The sequence below is a fragment of the Pleurodeles waltl genome, chromosome 4_1 (assembly GCF_031143425.1).
Source record: "Pleurodeles waltl isolate 20211129_DDA chromosome 4_1, aPleWal1.hap1.20221129, whole genome shotgun sequence".
Lineage (NCBI taxonomy): Eukaryota > Metazoa > Chordata > Amphibia > Caudata > Salamandridae > Pleurodeles > Pleurodeles waltl.
The window spans coordinates 633,822,465-633,850,042 of NC_090442.1; positions in this window are offsets into that span (position 1 = coordinate 633,822,465).

Sequence of the window (27,578 nt, forward strand, 5' to 3'; positions counted from 1 at the left end):
AAGGAATCAGGACAGCATGGAACCCCAACTCCACATACTCCCAGCGATAGTCTTCCTGCTCCTCTACCAGGAGCACGAACGCCGGCGCAGAAGACAACAGTGAGTACTGCACCTACAACAGAGGGGAGGGGGGAGGGAAAAAATTACGGGGACACACATACGTGACACACCCACCCCCACCCTCACCCACTACAACACACACATCAATGCATAGCAATACATCACAGTTACACCCCCAAACCCCCCGGAAGAATGCAAAGACAAAAGGAAATGATTTTAAACATTGAAATATATTGCAATACTGCCAAAAAATATATATACACATCAAAAACTCTTATATACAGAAATGTACAAGTCCGAGCATTGTAGCAGGCATTGTCCATGGACCACTGGGCCCAAATCACATGGGCAAAGCCCACACAGGATACCTGACTCTAACGGAGAGAACACTGCAGGGTCATCAGATAGCAAAAGTACAGGCACCTCAGGGGGAAGGGAAGGGGGGGCCCCTCAGCCAGATGAGTGCACGACGCCAGATCCACGAGGGGCCTCCATGCCCACTGTTCAATCCTGGGGAGTGCAAAGCCACAGTCTCACAAGTCAAGACAGAGGGTGGGTTGCCCACTGTTCAATCCTGGGGAGTGCAAAGCCACAGTCTCACAAGTCTATACAGTGGGTGGGCAGCCCACTGCTCAATCCTGGGGAGTGCAAAGCCACAGTCTCACAAGTGGATAACAGTCTCCACTGGTTCTGGAGGGGGCCTGGTGCCCAGAGTGCCTCGTGCAGCCCTGCCCGACACAGATGTGGCCCAGCCCCTGCCGCTCATGGGCCAGCGGTGCCTGCGATGGAGTGGCCAGTTCAGCGGTGCTTGAGATGCAGGGCCCAGTGCAGCGGTGCTTGAGACGGCGGTGCCCAGTTCAGCGGTGCTTGAGATGAAGGGCCCAGTGCAGCGGTGCTTGAGATGGCGGTGCCCAGTTCAGCGGTGCTTGAGATGAAGGGCCCAGTGCAGCGGTGCTTGAGACGGCGGTGCCCAGTTCAGCGGTGCTTGAGATGAAGGGCCCAGTTCAGCTGTGCTTGAGACGGCGGTGCCCAGTTCAGCGGTGCTTGAGATGGCGGTGCCCAGTTCAGCGGTGCTTGAGATGAAGGGCCCAGTGCAGCGGTGCTTGAGACGGCGGTGGCCAGTTCAGCGGTGCTTGAGATGAAGGGCCCAGTGCAGCGGTGCTTGAGACGGCGGTGCCCAGTTCAGCGGTGCTTGAGATGAAGGGCCCAGTGCAGCTGTGCTTGAGACGGCGGTGCCCAGTTCAGCGGTGCTTGAGATGAAGGGCCCAGTGCAGCGGTGCTTGAGACGGCGGTGCCCAGTTCAGCGGTGCTTGAGATGAAGGGCCCAGTTCAGCGGTGCTTGAGATGAAGGGCCCAGTGCAGCGGTGCTTGAGACGGCGGTGCCCAGTTCAGCGGTGCTTGAGATGAAGGGCCCAGTGCAGCGGTGCTTGAGACGGCGGTGCCCAGTTCAGCGGTGCTTGAGATGAAGGGCCCAGTTCACCTGTGCTTGAGACGGCGGTGCCCAGTTCAGCGGTGCTTGAGATGGCGGTGCCCAGTTCAGCGGTGCTTGAGATGAAGGGCCCAGTGCAGCGGTGCTTGAGACGGCAGTGCCCAGTTCAGCGGTGCTTGAGATGAAGGGCCGAGTGCAGCGGTGCTTGAGACGGCGGTGCCCAGTTCAGCGGTGCTTGAGATGAAGGGCCCAGTTCAGCTGTGCTTGAGACGGCGGTGCCCAGTTCAGCGGTGCTTGAGACGGCGGTGCCCAGTTCAGCGGTCCCGGCCATGGTGGGGTGCTCATTTGCCACCTGTCCTGTGGCTGGCGGGCCCTCTTGCCTATCTGTCCTGTAGCTGGCAGGGCCCTCCTGGGCAGCTGTGCCGGGGATGTTGGTGACCTCCTGCCCACCTGGGATGGGGCTGGCGGGCCCTCCTGGCCAGCTGGGCTGATGGAGGTGTTGTCGGGCGTGCTGCCCTTCCCAGCCTTCCCTGATCGCCTGTGGCCCTTCCCCACCTTGGGCGGTGTGCCAGCTGTCTCCACACTCCCTGCCGGAGCCCTGGTAGGGGCTTTAGTCCCTGGTGTTTTCACCCTCTCCCGCCGGCCACTGCCTATCTTGGGATGTTTCTCCGGGGGTGGGCTGCCCGTGCCTTGGCTTCGCACCAAACTGGCTGCCCTGGTGGGTGGGGCACTCCACTGTCCATGGCAGACTGTGATGACAGGGGCCGATTTTGTCGTGGCTGAGGTGCTGACTGTAGTCTTATGACATGGACGGGGTGGAGGAGTTGGTTGAAAGAGGTTGAGTTTTGACAGGAAAAACTTTTTTGGAGCAGTGGGACGGGTAGGTGTAGTGGGTATGGGAGTGGAGGAAGAGGTTGTGGTTGTAGGAGTTGTAAGTCTGGTGGCTTTGGGTGCAGGTGCTTGGGCTGGATGGCTGTTGGGTGGGTGGCTGCCTGCGTTTGTGTATCTTGGAAAGGGGGGCACAGACACACTGGGAGAGGACACAGGGGACGTGTAAATGGCAGTGGGGGTGGTGACTGCACGTGTGTGGGGTGTTCTGGTGTGTGTGCTGATGAGGGACGTAGTGGCTGAAGATGTTGTGCATGCAGGTGTGAACGGAGAGGTGACAGGGAGGGAGGAGGGAGACGTGGAGGAGGGGGACACAGTGGAGGCAGTGGGTGTTGGTATGTCTGTATGTGGATGTTGCTTGTGTGACTGCCTGTGGGATGTGTGGTGCTTATGTCTGGCTGAGCTTCCCTTGGGTGTTGAGGTGTGTGCAGGCTTGTCTGATGGTGTGTCTGGGATAGGCAGAGGTACAGGTGATAGGGTATGGGTGGAGGAAGTTGGAGGGGGGAGGCTAGAGACAGGGACAATGGCTGCCATCAGTGCCGAGGCCAGAGTCTGGAACGATCGCTGAAGGGCCGCCTGACCAGAATGAATGCCCTCCAGGTATGCATTACTCTGGTGCACCTCCCTTTCTACACCCAGGATGGCATTCAAAATGGTAGACTGCCCAACAGTGAGCGTCCTCAGGAGGTCAATGACCTCCTCACTGAGGGCAGCAGGGGTGACTGGGGCAGGGCCTGAGGTGCCTGGGGCAAAGGAGATGCCCACCTTCCTGGGTGAGCGGGCACGGGCCAAACGCTGAGGGGCTGCTGGGAGGGCGGTGCTGGTGTGGTGTGTGGCGGCTGTACCTGTTGTTGCGGGGGCACAGATGTTGCCGCCACCACAAGGGAGCTCCCTTCAGAGGACGAGTCGGTGTCACTGATGTCTGCCCGAGTCCCCGCTGTGGAGCTCCCCTTGCCTTTCGTCCCACTGGTGAATTCGGAGTCCGTTGCGTGGCCCTCCATGGCCATGTGGGATGCAGCTCCCTCGTGCTCCGATGCCACTTCTCCTCTGCCTGATGATGCTTATGCACACATGAACAGGAAGACCACAAACAAGGGGGGGGGGAAACAGAATATAGACATGTTGAGTGCATGCATTGGCGACACCGTTGGCGGACAGGACAGACACAGAACCCCCCTGCACTACGCCGCGCACTTGGGGTCGACTACTCAATCCCTGGGACATGGCCTACAAGCCTATGGACGACATCTGCACACATAGATGACACAGGGCCATGAATAGCTGTACTTGGCACCCTACAGAGGTGGGGGGCGGGGGCACAGGGCCATGCCTTACGGAGGGGCCTAGCCTACAGAAATCGCCCTGGCCTAGGGATACCCACAGCCCTCCTCCCCCACCCAGACACCTCCACTGCGCGCAAAGTCAGCAGAATGAGAGTGTACTCACCCCCTTGTGTCTGCTGTGATGCCCTCACGCGCCCATCCAAATCGGGGTAGGCCACCGCCAGGATCCGGGACATCAGGGGGGTCAAAGTCCGACTGGCACCCCTCCCACGTTGGGAGGCCATCCCCAGCTGAGCCTCCGCCATCTTCCTGCTCCAGCGGCAGATGTCCTCCCATCTCTTCCGGCAGTGGGTGCCCCGTCTGTGGTGGACCCCCAGGGTCCGGACGTCCTTGGTGATGGCACGCCAAATATCGATCTTCTGGTGGGCGCTGACCTATATGAAATGTACAAGGGGAGAAGAATAGTCATTACCTTCTGCACCCTCAATGTGAGTGGCCCCCCCATCCCTACCCTTGCCATGTGGCACATGCTCTCACCGTCGTTTGATGCACGCCTCATTCTCACCCCCCCCCATCTTTCATCCACTCCACACAGGCATAGCCCATACAGCATGCTCACTGTGTACTTACCTGTTGGTCTGGAGGACTGTAGAGTAGCGCGTACTGGGGGAGGACCCCATCCACAAGTTTATCCAACTCCTCCGCAGTGAAGGCAGGGGCCCTTTCCCCAGTCGCATGAGCCATTGTCTCTTCCAGACCGAGGTCACAGCAGCACTTGCAGTGTAGGTCCTCTCCTGTCGAAGATCAGGTATCGAGCCAGATAGAAAATGGTGGTCACGTCCGCGGCGGTGCGTACCGCGACCACCGGCGCACATCGTCATTGGCTCCTGAGACCCATAGGGTTCAATGTTAACCAATGCTGCATTGCGCCGCGGTCTTCGACCGCCTACCGCCACGGTGTGCAACGCCAGCGCAGTTACCTCACATCCCATTGTCGCACTTTACAGGTCAGGCAGCCGCCATTTCATGGGCCCACATGGCTTACTTTTTACTGCGTCACACATACCTAGGCCTTGCATCAACACTCATACAAGCCATTCTATGGATTAAGAATCGTGTTCTGTGCAAGCTGTGGTTACGTACCTGTGGGTTGATTGACTCTGTGCTCGCTGTTGTCCTTCATAGGCACCGTCCGCTGGGACATGGGAGGAGATGGAGGCATCCTCCGGTGTACAGACCGCCGGTGGACCTGTCGACAAAGGAGGAGAGACATGTCATACTGACATACAGGCTTGACCGTGCCACTATTCAGGAACTGTGTGCCCAGCTGGAGCCAGACATGATGTCAGCTATCCGCCAACCCACAGGAATCCCCCCTCAAGTGCAGGTGCTGTCAGTGCTCCATTTCCTAGCAAGTGGGTCATTTCAAACAACAGTGGCCATATCATCAGGGATGTCCCAGCCTATGTTTTCCAAGGTGTTGTCCAGAGTGTTGCCTGCTCTGCTGAAACACATGCAGAGCTACATCGTTTTCCCTGAGGTGGGGGATTTGCCGACAGTGAAGGGTGATTTCTATGCCCTTGGACATATCCCCAACATCATAGGTGCCATTGATGGGACCCATGTGGCTTTGGTCCCCCCCCACAGGAGTGAACAGGTGTAAAGAAACCGGAAGAGTTATCATTCCATGAATGTCCAGATGGTATGTTTGGCAGACCAGTACATCTCCCATGTTAATGCCAAGTTCCCTGGCTCAGTGCATGACGCGTACATCATGCAGAATGGCAGCATCCCTTACGTGATGGGGCAACTCCAGAGGCACCGTGTGTGGCTAATTGGTGACTCTGGTTACCCCAACCTGTCATGGCTACTGACCCCAGTGAGGAATCCCAGGACAAGGGCAGAGGAACGCTACAATGAGGCCCATGGGCGAACTAGGAGGGTGATCGACCAACCCCCCTTGCATGAGGCCTTCACACACAGCACTGCATGCATTCATGCCCCATGCATCGTGCACAAAGTGTACTCACCTGTTGGTCTGGAGGCCCATACACAATTGGTACTTGGGTAGGACCCCATCCACCAGTCTCTCCAACTCCACAGCAGTGAAGGCAGGGGCACTTTCCCCAGTGACTCGAGCCATGGTCAGTTCCAGACACAGGTCACAGCAGCACTTGCAGTGTAGGTCCTCTCCTGTTGAAGGTCAGGTAGCAAGTGAGTGAACAGATAGAAAATGGCAGTCACGTCTGCAGCAGTGCATACCGTCACCACCGGCGTACATCACCATTGGCTACTATAAACCATAGGGCCCAATGATAACCAATGGGGAGTTACACGTTAGTACTCGACCGCCTCCCTCAATGGCGCAAAACATCAGCGGCATTACCTCATTTCCACCTATCCCTCCACACAGGACAGGCGCCCGCCATTTCAGGGGGGGGCAGGCCATGACACCTAACTGCGTCACAGCAGACATAAGCACATTTTGGGGCTAAACATCAACATACTGTTTCTGTCACAACATGCAATGCATTGTACATTGAGGAAATGTTGGAAACTGACGTGTTGCTCATCGTTTTTCCACCTAGATTACAACCGCTGAGGATGTATAGGAGATGAAGACACCCCCAGTGTACAGGCCCCTGGTGAACTTTGCAACAATGGAGGACAGGCACATTATCCTCACCTACAGACTTGATAGGCCACAATCCAAAGGCTGTGTGCCCAATTGGAGGCAGACCTGATCTCAGCTATCCGTCAGCCCACTGGGATCCCCCATCTTGTGCAAGTGCTATCTGTGCTCCATTTCTTGGCAAGTGGCTGCTTCCAAGTGACAGTGGCCTTGGCAGCAGGAATGTCACAGCCAATGTTCTCAAATGTGCTGACCAGAGTATTGTCTGCCCTATTGAAACACATGCGCATCTACATCGTATTCCCCCAGGTGGAGGATTTGGCCACAGATAAAGCTGGCTTCTATGCAATGGGACATATCCTCAACAGTGTTGGGGCAATTAATGGTACACATATAGCTTTTGTCCCCCCTGGAGAAATGAACAGGTGTTCAGAAATTGAAAGAGTTTTCACTCGATGAATGTTCAGATAGTGTGCCTGGCAGACCAGTACATCTCCCATGTGAATGCAAAGTATCCTGGGTCTGTGCATGATGCCTTTTTTCTGAGGAATAGCAGCATCCCATATGTGATGGCTCAACTCCGGAGGCACCAGGTGTGGCTAATAGGTGAGCCCATGGTCCCCACCCAGTGTATGTTGGTCTATGGGTGTGGGGTTGGCCCTAAGGATGAGTGTGTGGCTAACAGGTATCCCTCGATATTTGCAGGTGACTCTGATTACCCCAACCTCTCATGTCTACTGACCCCAGTGAGGAATCCCAGGACAGGTGGTTATCCTTCTGCAGGGGGGAGGGGTGCTGGTGGCCTGTTGTTCCTGTGGCGGGGCCTCCTGTCCACTAGCGTCAGTGGAGGGCTGTTCATTGTGTGGCTTGTGTCAGGGGCCCATTGGTGTGCCACTGCCTCTCTCGTTGTGTTGGCCATGTCTGCCAGCACCCCTGCAATGGTGACCAGGGTGATGTTAATAGACTTCAAGTCCTCCCTGATCCCCAGGTACTGTCCCTCCTGCAGCCACTGGGTCTCCTGCAATGTGGCCAGTATCTGGCCCATCATCTCCCGGGAATGGTGGTATGCTCCCAGGATGTTGGTGAGTGCCTTGTGGAGAGTCAGTTCCCTGGGCCTGACCTCCCCCTGCCACACAGCAGTCCTCCCAGCTTCCCTGTAGTCCTTTGCCTCTGTCCCCTGAACTGTGTGCCCACTGCCACTGGCCCCAGGTCCCTGATCATTCTGTGTTTGTGGGGTGGCCTGGGGTCCCCGTAGTGGTGGACACACTGCTGATTGACGTGTCCTGGGGACAGAGGCTTGGGCCCGCTGGGCAGGTGCTGTGGTGGTGTTTCCTGAGGGGGGAGGCTCTGTGGTGCTATGGGACTGTGGCTGGGTAACCGACTGTCCGGAGGTCCCTGATGGGCCAGGTTGGTCATCCAGATCCAGGTGAGCAGAGCTGCTGTCATCACTGTGGACCTTTTCTGGGGAGGGACTGGTTGTTGCTGGCACCTCCTCTCTGGTGACGTTGGGTGTGGGACCTGTGGGGATGTAAATGCAGTGTTAATGTTTCTGCGTGTGACAGCTTGTGGAGTGATGTGTTGCCGTGTATGGTTGTGAGTGCCCTGTCAGCTTTGCCTTGTGTGAGTAGTTATTTTGTGGGCTAGGTGACTCTCTCTAGTGTGCATGTTGTGGTGATGGGTGTCCATGCAGGGCTGTGAGTGATGTCCATGCATTGGTGGTGCATGCAGTGCTGGGTACTGGGGTGGGTGGGTTTTTATGGTGGGGTTTATGTGAGGTGGTGGGGTGATGGGGGTGAGTGTAGGCATGGGGTTATGTGATGGCATGCAAGTAGGGGGTGAAAGTAGTAAAAGGTTGACTTGCCAGAGTCCATTCCTCCTGCTACTCCTGCCAGGCCCTCAGGATGCAGTATTGCCAAGACTTGCTCCTCCCATGTTGTTAGTTGTGGGGGAGGAGGTGGGGATCCACCGCCAGTCCTCTGTACAGCTATCTGGTGTCTTGCAACCACAGAATGCACCGTCCCCCGTAGGTCGATCCACCTCTTCCTGATGTCATCCCTTGTTCTGGCGTGCTGTCCCACAGTGTTGACCCTGTCCACGATTCTCCGCCATAGCTCCATCTTCCTTGCAATGGATGTCTGCTGCACCAGTGATCCGAATATCTGTGGCTCTACCCGGATGATGTCCTCCACCATGACCCATAGCTTCTCCTCTGGAAACCTGGGGTGTGTTTGTGGTGCCATGGGTGTAGTGTGAGTGGTGTGTGTGAGGGTGTGTGAGGTGATGTGCTGGGGTGTGTGCTGTGAGGTGCGTGGATGGTGTATGGGTGATGGTGTTCTGTGACTCTGGTTCTGTGGGTGCTCTTGCTGTATCTCTCTCTGGTGGCAATTTTTGTTAGTCGTAAAAGGTTGTGGGTAATGTGTGTGTGTGTTTTATAGTGGTGTGGGTGTGGTGTGTGTACGTGTGTCAGGTGTGTGTAGTTTGAATGATCCAATGTGGTGTTGTTTTGTATGTGTGTGTGTATTTTGAGTGCGGCAGTGAGTACCGCCAATGGTTTACTGCGGTTTAATGTCCGCTGCAGTGATTCATGGGTCATAATGCTGTGGGCGTAATTCTGTTGGCGTAACAGTGTGGGTTTTGGTACCGCCATTTTATCACTGACCTTCGGGCTGGCGCACTTGTGTTTGTGTCTGTATGGTGATGGATTGCTATGTGTGTGTCATATTATGGGTAGCAGTATACCACCGCGGTCGCGGCATGTTGGTGGCAGTCGGCATGGCGGTAAGCGGGACTTACCACCAATGTCATAATGAGGGCCAGAATGTTTTTTGTCTACACAGTCATGTGTAGTTTTGTGTTACTAGTGGAAATGTAAGATCAACATTCTGCTCTCTTTCCATGTGTCAACGGTATGTCTTGTGAGCGTACATGTGTGATGGTACATGCTTTACAAGGAACAGACATTACCTAGTTCTGATTTCATAAGAGTCATGTCAATGACTGCGGCATAGGGTGGCCTTGTATGGGTCATATGTGGAATATTTTAAAGTCTGCGCACATTTGTACCTACGTTTTATCATACAATTCTACATATCAGTGGCACTAAACAGGGCCTCAACATGCGTCATGTAGGTTTAAAGTGGCTCCAAGCTCACAGAGTCCCACTTTGTAAACCCATTGTGACCATCATACCTGTGCAAGGTATGATTTGTGCATAATTGGCATACCTCGGCAGCAATGCCAAATAGACATAGCATTGTTGAAGTAACTAGCTGTCTTTGCAACTTCATTTTCCATATTTTGTAACTGATGGGCACAGCATGCGTAATAATGATGCTAATGTCATTGACTATGGTTTTTCCTCATCTTTCATAGGATAGTGAAACAGTTTTGGGTGTCAGTACAGCAAAGTGCCACAACTGCGTTTATTGTATTTGTCACATCTGTGCTAAAGAATGCCATGGAGTATCGTATTTGGAATATCGTGCTACCATAGTGTGGTTTGGGGCTCACTGGCAATCCAATGACAGTTAGACATCATAAACAATGTGTTCAGTTCATTCAGAGTATGCTCCTATGCGTGTTGTCCTTAGAACATTGATTCACACGCAGGGTTTGCCTGTACTCACCATGGAATGTGACCCATACAACATCATGTAGGACTGGATGTGCCTGTTCACAATGTACGGACAGGAAGCTGTTACGCAAGGGATGGTGTTGTTTGAATTGTATGGTCTTATCAATTATGGTGATCAAAATGTCTAGCCACTTCCATGACTGGAGCAATACTATTTCTCACCTACATGTCTTGCCATGTCTGCAACTTCTTTTGTGCAAGTGTCTGTAAGTGGAGGTACATGCATTAATGGGATCTGAAAACACAGATAGGACATTTACCCTGATAAGGTAGCCACACAGCTTAGGATGGATATCCCATGTGTTCAACATGTTCACTCACATGATACCCTTGATAAATGTTTAGGAATGAAGTTGACTTTACCCACATCGTGCCACCTAACCCTCCACTATGACAATGCATTGGTGTGTTAACCTTATGTGTGTTCAAAGGAGGAGACATTAGCATGTCATGCAAGATGGATAATGTACAGTTTACCTTGCTGGCAAGTATGGTGAGGTTTTGGAGTAACATGTGCCATGGTTGTCTTAGTCATGGCGTTCATGTGCTTGGTTTGTGCCCTTCATGTGTGATGTCTTCTGCCTACTACAGTGGTGTGTCTGGGATAACAATGCTACAATTTACGTGATGCATACATGACTCATGGGGCCAGATTTACCAGGCCCTAGCACCTCCCTGTGCCACATTAGAATTTTTTACTGATAATGTGGATTAAGTAGGCAATGTTTGCTGTGCAATATATGCAAAGTGGTGCAGTGCATGCATTGCCCCACTTTGCAACCCCTTGCACCACATTATGCCTGCGCTAGGCATATTGTATGCAAGGGGGTGTTCCGGCGTTAGGAGACCCACAAAAATGGCACAGTTAAACCTACAAGATTTCACTGTGCCATATTTGCCATCATTTTTAACGTCTGCTCAGGGCAGGTGTTAAAATGACGCACCCATTGAAATCAATGTGCCTCTTTGCACTTTGCTACAATAGCGTCAAAATTTGGGGGGCTAGTGTAGCAAAGCGCCACAATAGCATCAGAAATGTTGACGCAATTATTCTAATGACTGCCATGGTGTGCCGTGTTGTAAATACGGCGCACACAGGGTGTCGTTAGATGGGTCAAGGGCGATGCATGAAAAGTGGAACATCAGTACTGATGCACCACTTTCTTGTAAATCTGGCCCATAGTGCTCCTTCTGAACAAAATCTTTGTTCATAGGAGTGACTACCTTGCAATACTCTGTAGATACATTGCTATTGTTTATAAGTGTTAAGGGTGGTTTTCCCACACCACCATGAGCAATGATGCATCACAGATTTTGCCCATGCTCACAATTGTGGGCCACACAGAGCAAGGGGCAGCTAGGGGGGTAGTTGGGTCACAATTTGTGACACTTTATTTTCAAAATAAGAGCACATATCCTCACCACATACTTTAACTCGCAATTGCCTTCTTGAACACACTATGCACGGCAGAGGTGCAATCAGATCGGTATCAGTGGCTTTGCATTACTGCACATAAAGTTTTTAGGTTTCCAATAGTCCCTCTTCACTCTCCTGCCCTATGGAGGTCAGGCTTGACAAATTATCTGCTAGTGACTTACATGGGATTTCTGTCATCCTTGCCCTATTATCTACTAGGTAGTCACAGGAGGGTTCTGTCAGGATTGAACTCTTTACTACTTGGTACAACAATTGTTGGTGATTTACTGTTCTATTTTAGCTTACTGTATTTTGACACTCCATTGGTAGAGATTTGGACAGGGACATGTGAGTAGACCCAGTGTACATATGTTGTCAGTTACAATATGTATCCCTCATTTTTGTTTTTGCTGGGCAAACACATAGATGGACTTGCAGAGAGTGAGACTGGAATATCAAGTAGCCTATACAATATGTGTAGTTATGTTTATGGTCTTGCATAAGTACTATGTTGAAGTGCTGAATGTTACCTTGGTATTGTGTAGCCATTCCCACCTGTTGAAGCCTGATAGTGTATTTTAGGCCCCAATTGCCAAATAGCTGGCAGTGTTTTGACAAGTGGTATTAAGTACTCATCTTTCTCAATCTCACTACCCAGTCCTTAATGAATGTCGATGTATATTTTCCAGGTGATATTTGGCAATGACACTAGAGTTTTATATACGAGAAGCAATGTTAACTGTTGATGATTCATTGTATACAGGATGGCACATTGACTTCCACACATCTCTGGACTCCTGCCACAGCACTATGTTGTCTAAGTCACATACACAATGTGACTGAGCCAGTTTACTACAGCAGTGTCTCAAATGTCCTTCTATAGTAGTGTGTTTCACATGGGCACTCACACACAGCTGCTGTGTACATCCTTTGTGAGATGTACAATGAGTGTGGATGGATTGTATGTGTACCCCTGAAAGCTATGATACACACATGCATTTGTACATAGGTCTGTGTCCAGATTGGCGCATGGGTTTTGTCAAGGAAATCTGCCTCAGTGCAGGCGTTCAAATAAAGTCCCAACCAAAATCCATAGGTCTTCCTGACATTACCTGCACTAGCATAGAAATAATAATTTGCACAAGTCTAGCTGAAGCACAATAACTGTGTCAAAGAAATTGACACTGTGTTTGGCAATGACATTCATGTAGTGCCAGTTAGTTATTAGTCAATACTGCACAACTCTTCAAACTTTTTAAATTTATGATGTTTCATAGGGCAGATAAAGCATGGGCTTTTGTTTGGAGGATGAAGGAAGGTTGAAGATTGGAATAAGTGGCAATTAATCGCAGCCCTGCTGGGGTACCTTAACAAATGCCTCAAATTGGGAAAGCTTGGATGCACATCATTGCATCCATAGTTAGAAGGGATGGGCAACTTACCTTCCAAACGCAGGAGAGAAGAGGCCTACAAGACTGAGGAGATAGGAGGGACCCTGGAAGGGGCAGGGTGGAGGACTGGAGGACTGGAGGAAGAAGTAGGTTTGGTGTCATTGGGGTGGAAAAGGGTGAAAGAGAAATTGAAGCTAATTGCAATCAGTATACTCGGGCTATGATAAGGAGATCACTTTTAGTCACACTTTTATGGCAGCTGGCTTTTCATTTTACAGTTTGGGATGACCTCACTGAAGGTTCTTAGTTGGGATGTTAAAGGTTTAAATGCACATAGCAAGCAGCGCAGGTTACGTCTGAATTGAATAGATTTGCAAGTAACATTGTCTGCCTACAAGAAACAGCTGTCATATGCAGACAAGGTCTGATTTCATGAGTTGGGTCTGGAACTGGTTATTTGTACCTCCCAACTCACAAATGCAGAAGGGGTTGTCAGATCTCCATTTAGGGGAAGCTCTCAAGCTGAAGGATTTGGTAGAACGTCTGCGGATAAAAATGGTCACTGAATTATTGCATCAGTTGAGGTAGCTAATAACAAGTTCAAGTTGTGCTCAGCAAATGGTACTTATAATTCCTCATTATTTAGCTTTCTGTCAATGGAATTGTCCAGCTGGTTGGAGCCAGGCATGTTATGTGGCAGCATTAATTGTCTATTATATAGGCTTCATATCCTCTTCAACCCCTTCCATGTTTTTCCCACCTCCCCTTCACCTTACCTGCTTCTCCTGCATGACTACTCCTGCTGTGGTTTCCCACCATTCCTTTGTCCGACCCAGCTGTGCTCTTCACCCACCTAGAGCCTCCTTAATGGTACCCACTGTGTGACCACCCAATGGGTCCATCCATTGTGTGCTGAAGGTGCACCAAAGGCAACCCAATCTGCACCTGTCCATGCCTGGGCAGCTCCCAGCATCATGGCCCCTAGTCTGTCCAACTGCCACATATTGATGGAGTTGTGATCTGGTTCCCCAGAGGACCCTGCCCCACCACAAAAATTCTTCAGCTGACCCCTGTTATATTAATCACCCTTTTAGAAGAGGTTTTCAATCAAATATTCAGACCAGGGGGGCTTCCTCAGAACTGGAAGGAGGCTATTATAATTCCTCTCAAAAAGAAGTCTAATGGGGCTCCTGATGACCTAACAAATTTGAGGCCTATCTCATTGCTGCCAGCACTAGCCAAAATACTGGAGAAGTATTGTTAGAAATGGGGTTTCTGGTTGGCTATGGTATGCACCTCAGCCAGGCAGAACTTACCCACTCTAGTCAGGGCAAGGGAGTTACACGTCCAAGATAACCCCTGCTCACCCCCTTGGTAGCTTGGCACGAGCAGTCAGGCTTAACCCGGAGGCAATGTGTAAAGCGTTTGCACAACACACACACACGTGACACAATATCCCCACCACAAGGGAAACACAACACCAGATTATATGAAAATATACTGTATTGTACACAACGCAATTATCAGACCAAACATCACATATCAGTACTCTCCTGCTACCTTAGCAGTTGTCAGAACATTACACATTAGTTACTCTGCAACTTAGCAGTAGTCACACATAACACACAGGTTACTCAGTATTCTGCAACATAAGCAGTAGTCAGGAGACACGTTATCACATTAGAACACTTGTCATAAGAATATCATAAAACGCCCATAGTAGGAACATTAGAAAACATATGGCAAGTTAGAAAAACATATTAGCAAGCATGTCCATAAAAGGAACATATGCGCACATGTATAAAAACATCATAAACCAGGTAGGCAACATATAATACAATAAAGTCTCTAATAAGAATTTCTGATATATATTGTCCCTTTGAAATACCTGGTAAATGATAAAGGCACCTCCAGTGCCTAAGAGGCCAAGAAGGGGCCCCCGGCGCTCTTCTGCGCAACGTGGGGGCCTCCCTGTGTCTAGTGAGAGGAGTATGGGGGGTCACTCACGGGAGCCACGCGATGCTCCTGGGGAGAGGGGCGATCAGCACCCTCTCTGTAATGTTTGAAACGGGCCCCTCTGGGGACCCGTGATCCTTGTGGGCCTCCCCGGGGCCTTTAATGGCCCTCTCCAAAGAGGGGGGGCCCAAAAGCTACAAGACTACCAAGTAGTTGGGGCGATCGCGCCCCTAGGGCAGTGACCGGGGGGAAAGGGAACTCCCTTTCCACCCTGTGTCCTGCTTCGTGGGAGGCAGCCGCCCTCGTCCTCGGTGCGGCTGCCAAAGTGAAGAAGGGAGCAGGGGCCTCTGATGAGGTTTCTTCTCCTGCTTCCCTACGCGGCAGCACCCGAGGGGGTGCATGAGCCGCTTCTCAGCCTGACCGGGGCTGTCGAATAAAGCAGACACCAAGGATGGTGCCTGTAAGTGCCCCGGGGGCACGAAAAGAAGCTCGCTTCGCCCCGGGGCACTGTTTGGAGCGCGCTCACTCCAATCCTCCTTTATGGGTGCCTCGGGGGCACTGGAAATAGCGCGATCCTTGCACTGCCTATAAATCTGACTCCCGGGTCGCGGCGGTGATTTGGGACAATTATGAGAGCGCTCTTCACAGCGCTAGGGTCCCAGACAACAGTCCAGCCTGCGGCGGTGATTTTCTTGCAAAAGCGCTGAAAAAAGGGGGAGCGCTTTACTCAGCCATAGATTAGGCACCGAGGGAAGCACCTCTCGCGCTTCAGGGTCACGGCAGAGATCAGGTGCCACAGCACCCTGTCCCTGGGGAGCAAAAGGTTCAAGAAAAGGGCCCACAGGCGGAGGGGCCCTAGCAACAAGCCGGCACAAGGGAAGGCAGCAAGTGGCAAGTCCTTTACAGTGACCAAGCAGGTCACAGGTCAGCACATCAGCAGCAGTCCATGGCGGTCCCTGGTAAGTCCTTCCATTATTTCTGTGTCCAGTTCCATATGTTCCAAGAGTCTCCAAATTGTGGGGAAAATTCCCCAGTACTTATAGTCAGTTCTTACAGTGTTTTACCATGGTAGGGAGAGGAGGTTCCAGTCAGTTACAACTGGTTCTGGGAGTGCCCCCTCTCTCCTTTCAGCACAGGCTCCAAACATCAGTGGGGGGTTAACGACCCTATTGTGTGAGGCCAGTGCTCAGCCTTTACAAATGTAGGTGTGCCCCGCCTCTCTCTTCTCTCAGCCCAGGAAGACTATTCAGTATGCAGATGCACCTCTGTGACACCTCCACCCTCCCTGTGTACAGGCTGTCTGAAAAGTATGCACAAAGCCCCAACTGTCACTCTGCCCAGACGTGGATTGGAGTCAAGCTGCAAAACACCAGAGTCATAAGTACAGATAAATGCGCACTTTCTAGAAGTGGCATTTCTGTGATAGTAATAAAAAATACACCCACACCAGTAAGCAGTATTTATTATCACCATCACAACCATACCAAACACGCCTACGCTACCCCTCATAAATCAGACAATACCCCTTGCACATAAGGCAGGGCATTTCTAATGCAATCCTATGAGAAGGCAGCACTCACAGCAGTGAAACACTAAGTTAGGCTGTTTGTCACTACCAGGACAGGCCATGCAATATGGCACATGTCCTGCCTTTCTATATACATGGCACCCTGCCCATAAGGCTAGCTAGGGCGTACCTTAGGGGTGACTTACATGTAGTAAAAGGGGAGTTCTGGGCCTGGCAAGTAAGTTTAGATGCCAGGTCCCTGTGGCAGAAAACTGCGCACACAGGCCCTGCGCTAGCAGGCCTGAGATAGGTTTAAAAGTCTACTTCAGTGGGTGGCGCAAGCAGCGCTGCAGGCCCACTAGTAGTATTTAATTTACAGGCCCTGGGTATAGAGATACCACTGTACAAGGGACTTATAGGTAAATTAAATATGCCAATTAGGTATAAGCCAATCATACCAACTTTAGATGGGAGAGCACCTGCACTTTAGCACTGGTCAGCAGTGATGAAGTGCTCAGAGTCCTAGAGCCAACAGCGAGAGGTCAGAAAAACCAGGAGGAAGGAGGCAAAAAGACTGGGGATGACCCTGCGTCAGGCCAAAAGTCCAACAAGTATATAAACTTGATTTCGGTGGACTTTATTTCCACTCAGGATCTTCTGGACCCAGTGGAAAATGGGTTCCGCAGCGGGCACAGCACTGAATCTGCCCTGGTGGTTGCGGCTGATCTCATCTGACGTCAAGTAGAGCAGGGTGGCTCAGCCATACTGGTGATGCTGGATTTATATGCAGCATTTGACACAGTATCCCTTTCCCGACTGGAGCCTAAATTGCACCAGGCAGGAATAAGAGATAAGGCCTTATTGAACTCTTTCTTCTCTGGCAGAACTCTGAGCGACAGCTGTGGCAAGTATAGACTTTCCTCATTTCATCTCCTATGTGGGTGCCCGCCTTGCCACCTTAATCCATTCATTGGCTTCCAGGTTCTTTTGTGCGCAGATGGCACTCAGATTTTGATATCTATCTTTGAGGATCTGCCAGATGTGGCAGAGATGTTTAAACAGTATATGACAAATATTGGGATCTGGATGAAGGACAACTGCTTGAAATTAAATGCAGAAAAGACAGAGATATTGGTCTTTGGAGCTCAAGAATTGGTATAGTCAGATAGATGGTGGCCAAAGATGTGTGGCCCCCTTCCTTTAGACAAAATCTAGGAGTATTATTCAATAGCACCCTTTCTTTTGACAGACAGGCTAACAAGATGACTAGTTCTTGTTTCAGTCTTATTAAGATCCTCAAAAAAGTCATGCCTTTCAATCCTCTGGAATTAAGATTGTCAGTAGTCATGGCGCTGATCATGTCTCGCCTTGACTATTGCAATGCACTGCAATTAAATATCAACAAATCATCACTCAGGAGACTTCAGATGATTCAGAACATGGTGGTTCGGTTGGTGCTTAACACAAACAAATGCTCCTCTGTTGCAGTGGGTTTGCGTTCCCTTCACTGGATTCCTGTTTCAAAGGAAATCAACTTAAAGGACCTTTGCATTGTGCATAAGACTTTGCAGCAGCAGGGCTCCATATCTCTGAGATCAGCCTTTCACTGGTATTGTCCTGGAAGACAATTAAAGTCCTCTTGTCGGAAAAAAGTTATTGTTCCAAGGTTTGAAGGGTCAGATAAGTTTGACCGCTCTATAGCAGTAACGACGGCCAAACTATGGAACGCATTTCCAGATCACATAGCGGGTTTAGACTATATTGCCTTTCGAAAACAACATTAGGACTTGGCTCTTCTCCCGATCCCTGTATGCTGGCTCTTATCTTGTTGCTTCTTCTGTAGCTAGTGCTTTGACGCCCTAGGGCATAATGTGCCTTATAAATGCTAAAAACAAATTCCATAACACTTCAACCAACTTGCTAGCACTCAACACCGAATTCTGACACTACTGCTGCCCCTGCACAACACCGCTTCACACTATAGGACCCTTCTCAGGTGCTCACTGCTGCTTCTCTTGCAGGGTTATTCCCTACTCCAACCGCTGCACACACCTTATCCCACAACTCGTGCATGTTCCTCAACACCAGATCTTGCTTCAAACATGGATCAGACATATGAAAACTTGTGCTCAAACAAGCTAGTACTTGGAACGCCTAAGAGAATCCAACCGCTACTGCAAACAACTGGAGAGAAGATGGAGAACCAGTTGAAACAACACCTCCAGAGACACCTACAAATCCACACTCGGAAGGTACTACACTCCACTCAAAAAAGCAAGGAAAGTTACATTCATGCTCAGACTTGAACCCTGCTCCAAATCTAGCAAAGAACTCTTCAACATCGTCAAAGAATTTACCAACCATACAGCAGCCTCCAACACCATCATCCCCTCACTGATCCTCTGTGATGACATTTCCAAGTTTCTTCACAACAAAATACTCCAGATCTACATCAACTTCTCACCCCAATCCACTGTAGAAGACATCATCACACAACTACCAGTGACATAACAAAGGCCCCCGCAGCCCCTTTGGTGCAGGGGGGCTCCCGAGCTCCAGGGGACCTCTTCAGCGCAGTACACTGTGCATGGGCTGCAGGCCCTTGACTGGGTCAAAGGGTGAGGGGGCTCCCTCCAGGTACATTGCAGGGGGGCCCTCAAATTTCATTACGCCACTGACAACCTCCCACTATCCCCAGGAGAACCTACTTCCTAACCACCAGGAGGACCAGCACCACAAATGACACTACCTAAACCATGCCGACTATCCACTCAGTGTACCCTACAAACCTGTGCCCACACCAAATGTACAACCTGGACAGCACACTGATCAGTGCCAACCTCACCAACATCATCAACTCCCCCATCCTTAGTAGAAACTTCCTAAAGAACTAGAAATAGGCAGAAAACTGAGCTTTCCTGAAAAACCTTCAGACAACCCTAAAGGCCTCAGCAACTACAAGTCCATCTCACTCCTGCCCTTGCTGGCCAAAGTACTGAAGAAAAAGACAACAAGCAGCTGTCCCTTCATCTTGAACAGCACCACTTCCTAGGCTCCACCCAGTCAGGGTTATGCAGCAACCACAGCATGGAAACAGCCCTCCTGGCAGCAACAAATGGCATTCGGCCCATCATGGACAGAGGAGAAGCTGTCACTCTCATCCTCCTCAAACCCTTGGCAGCATTTGACACAGTCTCCCATAGTATCGTCATTGCCAGACTCCAGGACACAGGAATCCAAGGGCTCACCTTGAGCTGGGTCACCTCCTTCCTCTTCAACAGGACACAACGAGTCAGACTCTCCACTTTCACCTCCGAACACAAGAAGCTTGTCTGCAGAATCCTGCAGGGTTCCTCCTTCAGTCCAATCCTGTTCAACATATACATGGTACTGTGTGCTTCCTCATCATAAGAACCCACACCATCGACATGGTCTCCTACGCCAATAACACTCAGCTTGTCCTCTCCTGAGCTGACATGAACAACAACACCAGGACCAATTTCACCACCATTAAGTCCAACGTGGCCAACTGGATGCAAGAGAACTCACTCAACTCAACACAGACATAACAGAGATCCTGATGTTTGAAAATAAGAGCTCCCACTGGGACTCCTCCAGGTTGCCACCCAACCTGGGCCTCATCCTCACCTCCACAGACCACTCCAGAAACCTCGGTATCATCCTTGATGGCAAGGTTGCTTTACAATGAACAAACATGTCAAAAATGTACTCATATCCTGCTGCCACATCCTCAGAATGCTTTGCAGGACTTTCACATGGTTCCCCACATGCACAAGATGCAGTCATCCAAGCTCTCATCAACAACAGACTCAGCAATGCACTTTACACAGTGTTGGCTCCTCCGCTATGGCAGAGAAGCGTCACACCCGCGAGCAGCAGCAGCAGCTGCAATCCTTTAACAACCAAACAATAATAAACCAGGTTAATTATCCTTTAGTTGTTAAAGGGGCGGGCCATGGGGGATGCCAAGGATGATGGGAGTGCACTGTGCACTCCCCTCAGTGCGCATGTATGTTTGGACGGCCATCTCGGGCCAGCCAAACACACAAGAGCACTGTGCTCTCCCCAGCCCGGCACTGTGTTGCTAGGCTGGAGAGAGCAGGCACAGGCTCACAGGCTGTCTGGGAGTGCCCTGGCTGGGTGCTTCAGCCAATCCTAATGCTGCTCTGAACAACATCAGGATTAGCTGCAGGGCAGGCTGGGAGCCTGTGCCTGCAGTGACGAGGGAAAGAGGAGCGGCGGCGGAGCAGGTACGTTTTTATTTATTAAATTTTTTTTATTAATAGTTTTTTGCCCTCCACCTTCGTGCGCCACCCTGCCCCTTTAGAGTGCAGTGAGCCGCAACTGACTTTACATCGGCATTTCCAACCAACTCACACAGCGGCATCAGGCCATCCAAAACACCACCACCAGATTCATCCTAGTATACAAAAGAAAATAGCTCTAGCAGGATAAATGAAGAGAACTATTACACAAATAACTTGTTAGTTGTTTTTGGAAGAGGAGATTTCCATATGTTTCTTAATTTTTTTTTTACACACATCAATATTTTTATATATTAGCCAAGGTATCATTGTTAATTAGAATGAGGCAACTTTTGTTTTGTGTGGGGTCGTTTGCCAGCCCTGGCCAAACGACCCCACACCAGTGTCTCCCGGCCATGGACTGGCGGCCCACATGTACAGAGCCCAGAGTCTCCATCCACCAACAGGCAAGATGATAAAGGGCCAACTGCAAGTGGGACTGCCAGACCTGTGCAGGGGACACAGGCACAGGGAGCTAGTGCCAGTGGGAGGACATTAATGGCCCAGGGGAGTGGCCAAAGGATGGATGCTGCAGCCCAGGAGGTGATATCTGAGGTCCTGGGAGCATACCACCATACCCAGGACAGGATGGGCCAGATCCTGGCCACCCTGGAGCAGAATCAGAGGCTGCAGCTAGCACACCACCAGGAGGCCATGGAGCAATGGAAACAGCTCAATGCCACCATGGCCTCCATTGTAGGGGTGCTGCAACACCAGTACCACAGCAAGCCTGAGTCCTCCACCCACCTGTAATCCCCGACCACTAGCCAGGACACAGCCCTGCCATCTACATCTGCAGCAGCTACTGGACTGGTGGCACTGCCAGAGGACACACAGGAAACCAGCACCCCCAATACTGCAGCCCTGCTGCACCTACGCAAAGGTGTCCTCAGGCCCAGATATGTCACTGAAACACCAGCCAAGACCAAGCCCAGCGCCAGGAAGTGACTCTGCCATGAAGTGTCTCCCTTGTGTACCACTAAGCTACCTTATTGACATGCCACTGCCATCACACCATCTTCCAATGGCCACATGGACCAAAACCCAGTGCTACCAACAGCTGAGCATATGTAACTGAGCATGTGTTTGCACCATGTGCCCACTCCCTTTCACTGTCCCAACAGTTATGTATATTTTGCCATTTAATAAATACGCCTATGCACTCAAATCTGGGATGAAAAGTAACTTCCTGATTTGATTTAGGATAACATAAAGGTCGCTAAAAATGAACTTTTTCAAAGCTTTAAAGAGTGCCTTAAGGGGAGATACATACATTACAACAAGTATAGGGGATAGTGCACCACCAGAATGTACCCCAGCTTACATTGTAATTGAGGAAAAGGGTGCTGCGCCATGTCTTTGGCTGAAGCAATGGTGTAAAGTGACAAAGAAAGATGGGAGTTTAGGGTTTCCTGCCCCGGGAACATTTAATTTGAGGAGCTTAGAGAATTTGAGGAGGGTGCTCTGTGACCTTAAATTTCTTTCGAGGCCAGCACAGTTCAAGGCATTAGCAATCTGGGAATTAGTAGCTAGACAGCAACACCAGCAGGAATTTGAGAGGAGGATGAGAAAGGCCGATAAAACACTGGCGGAGGCTAGATGGGACAGTGAGCAGATGTTTTGGAGAACCAAGACTTTACAGGGGATTACAATTTTTCCTGCAATCACACAAGACAGTGAAAAAGAAGGAAGGAAAGAAACCAGAAAGGCAAACAGAAGCCCTTCCCAGAGTAGGGAGTGGAGTTCAAAGGAGTCTAGGAGATCTTTAACACTCGAGGAAGAGTCAGATGATGATGAGTTTATTTTACAGTTATGGAGAAATCGCCCCCCACCATATGCAGCACAAGAGAGAGGTCCGAACACCAGTGTAAACCCTTCAGCACCGACACAGGTTAACATGACAACGAGTCCAGTGCAGATTAATTCTAGCATGACACAGAGCCCAATTCAGAGCAGTGTTAATGCACCTACTACACCAGTAGCACAAAATCAGATGCCACAGCCAAATGTCCCCAGAATTTACCCTGTTGTACCCATTGTAGAAACTGCCGCAAACCTAATGGTACCAACAAGACAGGTTTTCCCAAAACCAACATTGGTTCAGACAGAACCAATTCCACTTTTACTGCCTCATGTGCAGTCACAAGCAATGCCAATGTACACTTCTAACAGGGATACAGACAGATATGTATGTACTGATGAGTCAGAATATGGGGATTATGCACCCACAGAACCTGAATGTTAGGTCAAGCCCAGACGCTGTATCTGTACCTATCACTATTGCCCAATTGTACCTTTGTTTGAACAAGAGAATAACGGTGCAAGTGGACAGGGAGTTCTGAGTCAGAATTCAATGAGGGGAGGACTCAATGAGAATACTCGAGTAGTCTCTCCTGTGGGACAGACCTGTGACAGAACAAGATCATTGGTAGACCTTAGTCCATTCGGAGTACCTCCGGATACTGTAATAGGGTTGAACGTTAGTCATAGCCTGAAATTACTGACACCTCAGTCTCCAATTGTAGTTATGCAACTGTTGCCAAATACCCAGCCTAACAACATTTTGTTGTAAGGTTTGACTGCCAAACAATTGACTGAATGGTTAGACAAGCTGGATACCCCACAGAGTGCTCCTAGGGGAGAGGAGTACTAGAACTATACAAGGCGAGGGATGGAAGTGGGTGATCTCATTGAAGGAACTATGGGAGTGAACAGACTCGGATCCTATACCGAAGTAGAATTGAGATATCTGTGCCCGAAAATTATGAGGGAAGTGAGCAATGTGCATCAGAAGTTAGCAGATTTGGCAGAGAAGTACAGCAGATAAATAAGGAAAAACATTTGAAAAGAAGTTCCATGTTAGATTTTGACTCAAAAGATTTTGAACACAAGAGATCTGCCTGAATGAAGGCACACCTTAGGGAGTTACTCCAAAGTTTCCATACATGGGGAGCCGTAGACAAGTGGGAAGACAGATAGGTAAAGAAGAGAGATGAAAGAAAAAGGGATTCCGCGGATCTTACTGCAAATGTGCGGCAGGGTACGGATCCGGTGAAAATTTTACCAATGAGAGAGATTGCAGGAGGGAATTTTGTCCATGTTCCTTGGAGCGGAAGTGACATTGTATCCTTGACAAATGATTATCCCAGGTTGAGAGAGCAACCAGTGGAATGGTACCAGCAGACAGACAGGTTTGTGAAACTTGCAAAATGCCTGTGGGAGGATTTGAACACTCTATTAGAGACAGTAGTCCCGGCTGATATGTGGATGGAGTGCAAGAGGAGTAAAGATAGGCCAACAAAAGAAACAGAGAGAGATCCCACTACAGGTGCACCATCTCCCGAGGTAATTCAATATTGTAACTAAGTGATTGGATTTTTGAAAACAAGAATTTCGCCCCAAAACATTGACTGGCGGTGAATAGACAGGGCAGCTCAGGAAGCAAAGGAGTCGATACATGCGTATTATTATGAGAGATTGTTGCAGGCATTTAAGCATTACAGTTGTACAGAAACAATTGAGCCAAATTACATGATTCATTTTGGGTTTAGATTTGTGGAATGATTGAGACCTGAAATTAGCCAGATGATTAAGAGTAATTTGATTTGCTGGCAAGCAAAGCTGATTGATGAGGTATTGCCGTATGCAAAGTACTGTAGTGACGAGATTGAGTTGAAGCAGAGAAAGTTGCAAGAGAAGACAATGGTGATGCAGATTAAAGCAGCACAAATGGGGATGCAGGGAAATTTTCCGCAACAGCAGCAGCAGCAGGAAAATGTGGTATTTCAAAATCAGATGAGAGTAGAGGTCACAGAGGAATTGGTAATGGAAACCGTATTCCCGATTTGAGTACTGTAGTGGTTCAGAATGATGTGCAGGGAATGAAGAGATTGTTGCCATGTCACGCTTGCGGAGAGGTCGGACATTAGAAGCAGGAGCGTCCGATGATGGAACAGGAAGGTGGTGTTCAGCAAACAAGTGACATCAATTTGTTCCAGAATATGAGAGGACCCAGAATGAGAGGTCATAATCCAATTTTTCATGACAATGTCAATCAGATACAAAATGTTCAACCCATGCAGCATGTGCACATGCCACATGTACAAATGACACAATCGCAGCCAATGCAACAGCAGGTTCAAATGGTACCTAGAGAGCAAATCCAAATACCTCAAACCCCAATGGAACAGCAGCAGGTGATGCTCCCTCAACAGGTCACAGGTCAGAAGTTAAACAAGAGTAATAACACAGTACACCAATTCCCGCTACAGAGTGAGAATGGATTAAACGATGACTGGGTGAACGAGAGTTTGGACGAAGAGGAATGTGTGCTTGCAGCTTCCCTGGAAGTAGATCAGAAAGGGAAAAGTAATGGGTCATAAAGTTTCCTTCTTGGTTGACGCAGGAGCTACATGCTCTACAGTGAGAACTGCAGAAGTTCCAAACCTGCCACTTTCAGGAAAAACAGTCCAGATTTTAGGGGTAACGAATCAGTATTTGACCAATCCAATCACAGAACCAGTTCAGGTTAAAATTGGCAACTTTAGGGGGTTATACAAATTCATAGTCTGTGACTCAAGTCTGGTATCCCTATGGGGGATAGACTTGCTGTGTAAAACTAGGTGCTTGATTACTTGCTCAAATGATGTAATCGAGATACAGATGAACAGCGATGATGAGAATGACCCAGCTCCAGAGACAGAGTGTGAAGTAATAAATGAGGAGTACCACCTGATTAGTTTCTTTCCAGTATTCACAGTAAAGGATCTTCTTTCTGACTGGCAAGCAACAGTTAAAGAGAGAGTGTGGGATTTGACAGGGAAAGAAATTGGCCTGAAAAAGGGAGCTGAGCCTGTTTAAGTTCTGATAAAGCCGAACGCAATTTGTCCCAAGATTCCCCAGTGCCACATGCTATCATTGAGAAGGTTGCTCGCATAATTGCAGAATTTGTAAACCAAGGGGTCATGAAAGAAGTGTTGAGCAGCCCATGTAATTCACTGATAATGGGATTGAAAAAGCCCTGCGAGAAAGTTCGGATTGTCCAGGATCTGAGAAAAATGACATTGTGATCAAATGTTGCCCTGTAGAATCAAATCCAGATGTGATTTTGTTTCAGATTCCACGTGATGCTGAATGGTTCACCGTCATAGACTTGTCACAAGCCTTCTTTTGTGTGCCTCTTCATAAGGATAGTCAATTTATCATTTGTTTCAAATTTTTAGATGGATTTTACTGTTGGTGTAGAATTCCTCAAAGGTTTTCAGAGTCACCTTCCATATTCAACCAGATCTTGAAAAAGAACCTGGAGTCATTGAAAAGGCCTTTCTGATTGACATTGGCACAGTACATTGAGGATGTGTTGATTGCATCTAAAACAAAAGAAGAGTGCAAGTATGACACGATTGCCTTACTGAACCATTTGGGAGCAAATGGTCAAAAGAGTGTCCCTACTTAAATTACAATACTGTCAGAAAGAGGTGAAGTATTTGGGTCACGAGATTGAGAAGGGAATAAGGAAAATATCCAGAGAAAGGGCCACAGCCATATTACAGATGAATCCCTCAGCCTCACAGAGAGATGTCAGGATGTTTTTAGGGATGGTAGGCTACTGTCACCAATGGATTCCCAATTTTTCAGTCATTTCCAAGCCATTGCAGAAGCTGACTCACAAAGAGGTCACTGATCTCCTAGTGTTAGACCATGCTTGTATGAAAGCATTTTCTGAATTGAGAGAGAATTTGTGCAAAGCTCCGACTTTGGGAATGCCTGACTACACTAAGTCCTTCATGTTGTTTTGCCATAAGCGTGTGTGAATGTTCTTTGTCTGTCTTGACTCAGGTCCATGGAGGTGTAAACTGCCCAGTAGCATATTTTTCAGCTACTTTGGATCCAGTTGCAGCAGCTTTAACAGGCTGTTTGTGTGCAGTTGCAGCAGTTGGACAGAGCCTCACTCAGTGTGAAGGCATTGTGATGAGACATCCCCTGACTATTATGGTCTCTCACTCCATTTAGGTTTTACTTACCAGGACCAAAATGCAGTACTTGACAGGTGTCAGATTGACTTGCTCTGAGACAAGCATCTTGGGGTCACATAATGTGTCATTTAAAAGATGTACAGTGCTTAACCCGGCAATCTTACTTCCGAACGAAAATGTTGAAATTGAAAAATTAGAAGACATTGAGCATGATTGTCTTGAAGTAACTGATCTGTGCACAAAACCGAGACCTGATATTAGAGACACCCGATTGGAAGAAAATGACCAAATTATTTTTGTTGATGGTTCCTGTCTAGGGGACAGTACGAGAATACAGAGAGCAAGATATGCTGTGTGTATAATTTCTGGTAGATTTGAAGCGTCCTGGCTTCGAGGAGTATATTCTGCACAAGTAGCAAAACTGGGAGCTCTTTCTGGAGCGTGCTATGTTTCTGCGTAGCTTAAAGTTACTATCTATACAGATAGTCGGAAAGGATTCGGAGTAGTCCATGATTTTGGCCAGTTGTGGTCACAGAGAGGATTCCTGACCTCTTCTGGTTCACCAGTGAGAAATGGTGAGAAAATTCAAGAGTTGTTGCAAGCTATCCAAATGTCTGAAAAGATTGCTGTGGTGAAATGCAGTGCACATCTGAAATTGCAAGATTTTGTGTCAATGGGAAATGGATATGAGGATCAAGTCGCAATGTTTTGCGCATTGAACTGTATATCATTCAAAGATAAGTGTGAATTGTTACCTGAAGAAGATGAGACATGTCCAAACTAGGCATTGCATGTAATAGATACATTGGAAGAACTGAGAACACTGCAAAATAATGTTGACAGGGAGGACAAACGGTCATGGGGCAAGATGAAATGTGTACAGTGACATGGTGAACTGTGGGTTTCAGAAGAGGGTCAATTGGTTTTGCCGAACAGTTTGTTTACTCAAATGGTTAGGTATTATCATGGTCAGGCGCATGTTGAGAGGGATGCCATGATTCGACTGTTCAAGCAAAATTGGTTCAATCTGAAATTTAGACAAGTTGCTGAAACAGTTTGCCATTTTTGTGTCATTTGTCAA